The sequence below is a fragment of the Microcaecilia unicolor genome, chromosome 7 (assembly GCF_901765095.1).
Source record: "Microcaecilia unicolor chromosome 7, aMicUni1.1, whole genome shotgun sequence".
NCBI classification, from domain to species: domain Eukaryota; kingdom Metazoa; phylum Chordata; class Amphibia; order Gymnophiona; family Siphonopidae; genus Microcaecilia; species Microcaecilia unicolor.
This window is the reverse complement of record NC_044037.1, coordinates 146,773,589-146,782,061: the sequence shown is the minus strand read 5'-3', so window position 1 is coordinate 146,782,061 and position 8,473 is coordinate 146,773,589.

The following is an 8,473-nucleotide window of genomic DNA, read 5'->3' as shown; positions in this document are numbered from 1 at the left end:
TTCGCGTTCGATTATGCACCTCTGTGTACTCCAACTTGTTACAAGTTCAGTTTTTATTATCAATACATGTACATATATCAACAAACCCTACTCAGTTTTCCGGTTCACACTCATTCAGACAGCCAGTCATACACACAATCTTCAAATGCACAAATCAATCAATACATCTTCCAAATTCAATGAACAATGCCTATACATTGATATTATCTGGTAAGCCTTTTCACTTTTTCAGCGGCGCTATACAAAGTCCACTTTCGCCGCAATTATTTCATTGTTTTTTCATTCCTTCCTTCGGCATAGGAGTCTCGTCGTATGACTCAACTTCTACGCTTCTAAATGAATTTTTCATCTGTTTTGCATTCTGCAATTGTAGATCCAGTCTATTTTAAACACATTATTGTGACTGGCAGATCAATGAGACTGAAGGAGGAACTCTGGAAAACTCATTTAAACCCCGCTGCAATGTTTGAGTTTGCATTTCTGGTTCCTCAATGCGAGACCGCATTTCGGGACTCCTTCGTCAGGAGGAACATATTCTCGCATCCTAAAACATTGATAATAACACCTTTCAACTCTTAAATACCAACCCAGTCTTACAAATATTTGCAAGATTGGGTTGGTACTTGAGAGTTGAAAGGTGTTATTATCAATGTTTTAGGATGTACATGTATTGATAATAAAAACTGAATTTGTAACAAGTTGGAGTACACAGAGGAGCATAATCGAACGTGAATGCCTATCTCCATGGGCGTCTGTGTCCGAAAACGGGTACGTGAAGAGGCGGGACAGACCGTATTTTCGAAAAAAAAAAAATGGACGTTTTTCAGCTGGGCGTTTGTTTTTTTTAGCGATAATGGAAACTAAAAACGCCCAGCTCAAAAATGTCCTAATCCGAACCATTTGGTCATGGGAGGGGCCACGATTCATAGTACACTCGCCCCCCCTGACATGCCAGGACACCAACTGGGCACCCTAGAGGTCAGTGCAGTGGACTTCAGAAAAGGCTCCCATATGCATAGCTCCCTTACCACGGGTGCTGAGCACCCAACCCCCCTCCCCCAAAACCCACTACCCACAAATGTACAACACTACCATAGCTCTTAGGGGTGAAGGGGGCACCTACATGTGGGTACAGTGGGTTTTGGAGGCCTCCCATTTACCAGCACAAGTGTTAAAGGTAGGGGGGATGGGCCTGGGTCCACCTGGCTGAAGTGCACTGCGGTACCCACTAAAAGTGTTCCAGGGACCTGCATACATGCAGGCCTCTAGGACTTGTTGCTGCTATATAACATTGGCACACCAGGTGTCAAGATGGTGACCTGAGCGTTCGTGGATCGCTCACGGTGGTTTTTCTGGGAACCTAACTTTCTTCTTGCTTTACCTCTTAGTCCGAAATGCCCCACACCAAAAGGAAGGGGATAGTTAAGGGCTTGACGCCAGCGGCCCGAGCTTCCTCCCTGTCCCAACAAACACTGGATCGATTTACGACGCCTATCCAAGGAAATAGGGCGGGCGAAGCCGAATTGGGAGCTGTTGGAGGAGCCATAACTCCAAACAATAGAACGTAGCAGTAACACTGGAGCAAAAAGGTAACCTAATACAAAATTAAAGTTCCAGTAACAATTGGCGTGCTCATTAGAAAATGAAGAAAAAGCCCTCAGAAACCGTGGGTAAAATGCCCAGGGTTTAGTGTGCGGTTATGTAAACTTTTATAACACACACCACGATTCGATCATTGGGCTAAAAAAAACTTCATTCTGTAGTAAGCTTGCAATTTTATAGCTTTTTTATACTATATTGTTATCGTTGTTTTTTAATTATTTTCTAATGTATTCTTATTCTTTCCCACGTTGGAATAATCAATTCAAATATCCAATCACCAAAATATGGCAGTAAGGCATAAAGTATTGCGCTACTTAGCTTTAGAATCAGGCACTCTTCATTGTCCGTTCTACGGGAACCCGTTTCGCCTAGAAAAGTGGCTTCTTCAGGAACGGAGTGCTTTAGAAGTATTTAGGGAAGCAAAAACATAATTCAAAAAATGTGCTTCCCTAAATACTTCTAAAGCACTCCGTTCCTGAAGAAGCCACATTTCTAGGCGAAACGGGTTCCCGTAGAACGGACAATGAAGAGTGCCTGATTCTAAAGCTAAGTAGCGCAATACTTTATGCCTTACTGCCATATTTTGGTGATTGGATATTTGAATTGATTATTCCAACGTGGGAAAGAATAAAAATACATTAGAAAATAATTAAAAAACAACGATAACAATATAGTATAAAAAAGCTATAAAATTGCAAGCTTACTACAGAATGAAGTTTTTTTAGCCCAATGATCGAATCGTGGTGTGTGTTATAAAAGTTTACATAACCGCACACTAAACCCGCACACTAAACCCACGGTTTCTGAGGGCTTTTTCTTCATTTTCTAATGAGCACGCCAATTGTTACTGGAACTTTAATTTTGTATTAGGAGCCATAACTCCCTCGGCATTGGAAATATCACTTTTGCCGCCAGATAATCGACCTCCGCCACCAGCGATTTCGGGGCGGAGGGAGGAGGATGAAGCCACTACGGAAGGCGTGCTGGATCAAACCTCGGATGGTGCTACCTCCCCCCCCGAATGCTGAGGAAACTTCTTTGGAGGGGAATCCTCCGGCGGAGATAAATCTGCAGATGATATGGAAGATATTACAGGGCTTGAGCCAGATGGTAACAAAATCTGCTCGAGAGACCTCTGTATTAGTAAGTAAAATTGACTCTTTGACTAATTCCCTTGAAAAAACCAAACAGGAATTGGTCTTACAAACTGAAGCACTTCAGCAGGAAGTTAAATCTCTAAAATCTGTGACTGAATCTTTAGTAACAGATAGAATAGTAACCCATAAGAAAATTGAACAATTTGAGAACTTCAATAGAAGGCTGAATCTCAGAATATTAAATTTTCCTGGATTAAAGAACTGAGTCCTATTGAAATGTTCAAGAAATATCTAAAAGAAATCCTGCTATATCCAGATTCAGCTATTCCTCCCTTAAATAGAATATATTACCTTCCAATTTCTTTGCAAGCTGAATCGGGAGATAGGGGCAAGAAAACTGAAGCGGGGAATATATCTTTGGATCCTCAAGCACAATTGGACATTTTGGTAATACCAGACTCATCTTTATCTGAAATTGAACAGCGCAGAACTCTTTTGATATCATTTGTTTTTGAACAGGATTTGAATGCTGTGCTGAAGTTATACTTCAAAAATGCCTTAAAAACTTTTTGTGGCCAAAGACTGTGGATATACCCAGATGTTTGTAAGACAACTCAGGATAGGAGAAAGATATTTCTTTCATATAGAGAAGAGACTCGAGCTTTGGGGGCAACATATTTACTTGCTTACACATGTAAATGTCTGGTTAAATATATGGGTGTAAAATATACATTTTTTGAACCGGAACATCTTAAAGCGTTCTTAGAGATGAAAAAATTAGCCATTACACCTGCAGAATAATTGATGTTATCTGATTATCAATAGAAGTAAGGGTAGGAAAAGGCCAGGCCATAAACAGTCATTTTCTTTTTCTTGTTTGAGATCTCCTATTATCTAAATCACGCCTCCCTTGGAAGTTAGAATTGTGGTCTAATTAATTGTATAATCTGTTCTTACCTGGTATGAATCTGTGTACTTGCAAACTAATAATAGTATAATTGTTTGGATTATTGACCAAGGTATACAATGTATTACTATTTACATGTTTTACGTGTAAAAATCTTGATTAAATTTAATAAATAAATAATAAAAAAAACATTGGCACACCAGTTGACACCTGAAGACTAATCTCTCCGAAAACGTCCTTTATTGGAATAAGCACGCTTACTCACAGTTAACTGCAGATCAGAGGTTGTGCCCCACTGGCAAAGAGTCTCCCTGGTACTGAGATGAGCAGTAGGTCTGAGCTGGCAGAATGCTGTACAATGCCCTCTTTCAGCCACATTCAAGGTAAGAACTAAGTTGTGTAACGTGGCTAACACGTGAAAGGGATCTAAAACTGGCTTACAAAAATGGCCACTACCTCATGGACTACTGGAAACAAAACAGGGCACACTCTAACCCAGTAAGCAGAGGGAAAAGCACCATGGGAGTAGAGCCTACCAACTACCAACATCGTGAGCATTTGCCACAAGCTAGTGGAATCACGGACCCCAATACCTTACACCCACCACAATGCATTGCTGATGTGACTCTGCAGTGCGCATAACAGAAAAGGTGTCACACTCACCCAAGAGCCACATCAGAACCAGGGAAAGGCTGTCAGAGGATAGAACACATTCTACTGTCATGGAGGTGGGTACGGCATTTGAGGCTGGCATAGAGGCTGGAAAAAAATTTTTTAAAGTGGGGTTTTTTTGGTAGGAGGGGGTTAGTGACCACTGGGGGAGTCCGGGGAGGTCATCCCCGATTCCCTCCAGTGGTCATCTGGTCAGTTGGGGCACTTTTTTGGGACCTGTTCGTGAAAAAAAAGGGTCCAAAAAAAGTGACCCAAAATTGCGGTTAAAACGCCTTTTTTTTCCGATTATCAGCTAAAGATGCCCATCTCTCCTCAGCTGATAACCACGCCCCAGTTCCGCCTTCACCACGCCTCCGACACGCCCCATCAACTTTACCCGTTTCCGCGACGGATTGCAGTTGGAAACGCCCAAAATCGGCTTTCGATTATACCGATTTGGGCGCCCACGGGAGAAAGACGCCCATCTCCCGATTTGGGTCGCAATATAGGCGTTTTTCTCTTTCAATTATAAGCAGGACAGTGAACTAATTAGTTGAGGTATTTGTACTCTAATTAAAGTGATTTTCCCCTTTAGTATTGATATGCTATAAGAATGGCCTTAGCAAGTGGGAAAAATCAGCATAAGTTACTCGCTTTAACGTCCTCCTTTAATCTTCAACTATGCTCCACCTCCCCCACTCATCAAAATGGTCACTGTCTTGATCTCATCTTCTCCTCCAACTGTTCACCCTCTAGTTTCCTTGCCTCTGATCTTCCCTTCTCTGATCACCATCTTATAACTTTCACACTTAAATCTCCTCCCTCTCAGTCCCGTCCTATCTTATCTAATTTATCTAGGAATCTTCACGATATTGACCCTTCATCTCTATCCTCCCATGTTTCAAACCTCCTCTCTACTGTGGCACCATCCACGTCTGTCAACGAGGCTGTTTCTTCTTACAACAATACTCTATCCTCTGCCTTAGACACTCTTGCACCTTTGCTGACCCGCCCTGTATGGCGTACAAAACCCCAACCTTGGCTGACTTCTAATATCCGCTACCTACGTTTCTGTACCCGCTCCGCCGAATGCCTCTGGCGGAAATCTCGGGCCCTTGCTGATTTCTTACACTTTAAGTTCATGCTGACCTCCTTCCAATCTGCTCTTTTATGCGCCAAACAGGATTATTATATCCAACTGACCAACTCTCTTGGCTCTAACCCTCGACTTCTCTTCACCACATTGAACTCTCTCCTCAAGGTGCCCCCTCCCCCAACTCCCCCTTCATTATCTCCTCAGACCCTTGCTGAATTCTTTCACAACAAGGTTCAAAAGATAAACCTTGCTTTCTCTACCTCACCACCTCTCCCTCCACTAGTCCGTTCCCCTCTCTCTCCTTCCCCTCATTCCCTTTCCTCCTTTCCTGAAGTTACTATTGAGGAAACTACACTTCTCCTTTCTTCCTCAAAATGTACCACCTGTTCCTCTGATCCCATTCCCACCCACCTTCTTAGTGCCATCTCTCCTGCTCTTACTCCTTTTATTTGTCACATTCTCAACCTCTCACTTTCCACTGTGACTGTCCCTGCTGCCTTTAAACATGCTGTGGTCACACCTCTCCTTAAGAAGCCTTCACTCGACCCTACTTGTCCCTCTAATTACCGGCCCATCTCCCTCCTCCCTTTTCTCTCCAAATTACTTGGATTCCAGGGCTCTGTCCTTTCCTGGTTCTCTTCCTACCTCTCCCTCCGCACCTTCAGTGTTCACTCTGGTGGATCCTCTTCTACTTTTATCCCTCTGCCTGTCGGCGTACCTCAGGGTTCTGTTCTTGGTACCCTCCTCTTTTCTATCTACACTTCTTCCCTTGGTTCATTAATCTCATCCCATGGCTTTTCCTACCATCTCTATGCTGATGACTCCCAAATCTACCTTTCTACCCCTGATATCTCACCTTGCATCCAAACCAAAGTTTCAGCGTGCTTGTCTGACATTGCTGTCTGGATGTCTCAACGCCACCTGAAATTAAATATGACCAAAACCAAGCTTCTCATTTTCCCCCCCAAACCCACCTCCCTGCTCCCCCCGTTTTCTATTTCTGTTGATGGCTCTCTCATTCTCCCTGTCTCCTCAGCTTGAAACCTTGGGGTCATCTTTGACTCTTCTCTCTCCTTCTCTGCTCATATCCAGCAGATTGCCAAGACCTGTTGTTACTTTCTTTACAACATCCGTAAAATCTGCCCCTTTCTTTCCGAGCACTCTACCAAAACCCTCATCCACACCCTTGTCACCTCTTGTTTAGACTACTGCAATCTGCTTCTTGCTGGCCTCCCACTTAGTCACCTCTCCCCTCTCCAGTCGGTTCAAAACTCTGCTGCCCGTCTCATCTTCCGCCAGGGTAAGCGACCCTGGCGGAAGATGAGACGGGCAGCAGAGTGAGTACATTTATAGGTTAGTAGAAGAAGTTTGAACAGGATGCGAAAACGGATAGGGAGCCAGTGAAGGATCTTGAGGAGAGGGGTAGTATGAGTAAAGCGTACTCATACTACCCCTCTCCTCAAGATCCTTCACTGGCTCCCTATCCGTTTTCGCATCCTGTTCAAACTTCTTCTACTAACCTATAAATGTACTCACTCTGCTGCTCCCCAGTATCTCTCCACTACACCCCTTCCCGTGCACTCCGCTCCATGGATAAATCCTTCTTATCTGTTCCCTTCTCCACTACTGCCAACTCCAGACTTCGCGCCTTCTGTCTCGCTGCACCCTACGCCTGGAATAAACTTCCTGAGCCCCTACGTCTTGCCCCATCCTTGGCCACCTTTAAATCTAGACTGAAAGCCCACCTCTTTAACATTGCTTTTGACTCGTAACCACTTGTAACCACTTGCCTCCACCTACCCTCCTCTCTTCCTTCCCGTTCACATTAATTGATTTGCTTACTTTATTTTTTGTCTATTAGATTGTAAGCTCTTTGAGCAGGGACTGTCTTTCTTCTATGTTTGTGCAGCGCTGCATATGCCTTGTAGCGCTATAGAAATGCTAAATAGTAGTAGTAGTAGTAGTAGTGCTCCCGGAGGTAATGAGCAGCAGATAGCACATGAGCTCTTACCGCTAGTGGCTAGTGGTAAGGGCTCAGGCCGTAAATAGGCATGCGCTAGTTTTAATTTTTGTGCATGCCCATTTCCTGGCCCATTAAAAAATGGCCTGTTTTTTTCTGGAAATGGCCATGCGGAAAGTGAAGCATTTGCGCACAGCTATTTCGTGGGGGGGGGGGGGGGGGGGAGCACTTACCGCTAACCACTGAGGTGGCGGTAAGGGCTCCCATGCTAACTTGGTGGTAACTGGGCAGCACACGGACTGCCCGATTACCGCCGGGTATACACTGGATATGACACGCATTGGGGGTGGGAACTACCGCCGAACTGCTGCAGTAGCCCAGCGGTATTTCCCTAGTAGCAAGCAGTAAGCCCGCTTTGTAAAAGGACCCCATAGTTGCTTAAAATTGCTTCTCTACTTACATTTACTTAAGCATTTACTTACAATGTATTTCCATAGGCAGAAGGTAAGGCAACATAAATTCACTCCATACAAATGACTTATCATATAAACAACTTTACAACTTTAGGAGAAATTTTCATCAGCATCAAACTCCTCCTTACATAAAAAAAGAAGCTGAAGGCAAAACAGGATTGTGGCCAACCATGAGGCCAAAAGAACACAGCTCTCCACCAATTGTACAGTGGTTAGTGAATGTTTGCCTCAGTATTAGAGAAAACTGGTCAATTAAAAATATCTATATTCCAGTGAAAAATACCTCCCCCACCCCAATTGAACCTTAACAAGGGTAGCAAAAGAGAGGTGCTGTGAGGACTTCCGGGGCAGGACTGAACTTCATTGGTAAGTTATTTGCTGGGAAATTGATTTTAAACTTGGGAAAGATAGACTTAGAGTTAAATAGGCTATCTCAGTGTCTTTATTTTTAAGTTACTCTACTTATTTAGCAAAGGCAGTTTATTGAATAGAGTTTTCTTTGTTTAATATTTAAAAGTCTCTATTACAGTTCCATAGGCTAGCAGTTAAGGGACTAATCTAGAGTTTACCATAGAATCAGTTACAGGAAACCCCAGTACAGAGCTTTAACTTTGGTTTGCAGCACAGCTTAGCCAGTTGAAATAAAGGAATACAGAGCTGATAGTTACAGGAAACCCCAGTTTAGAG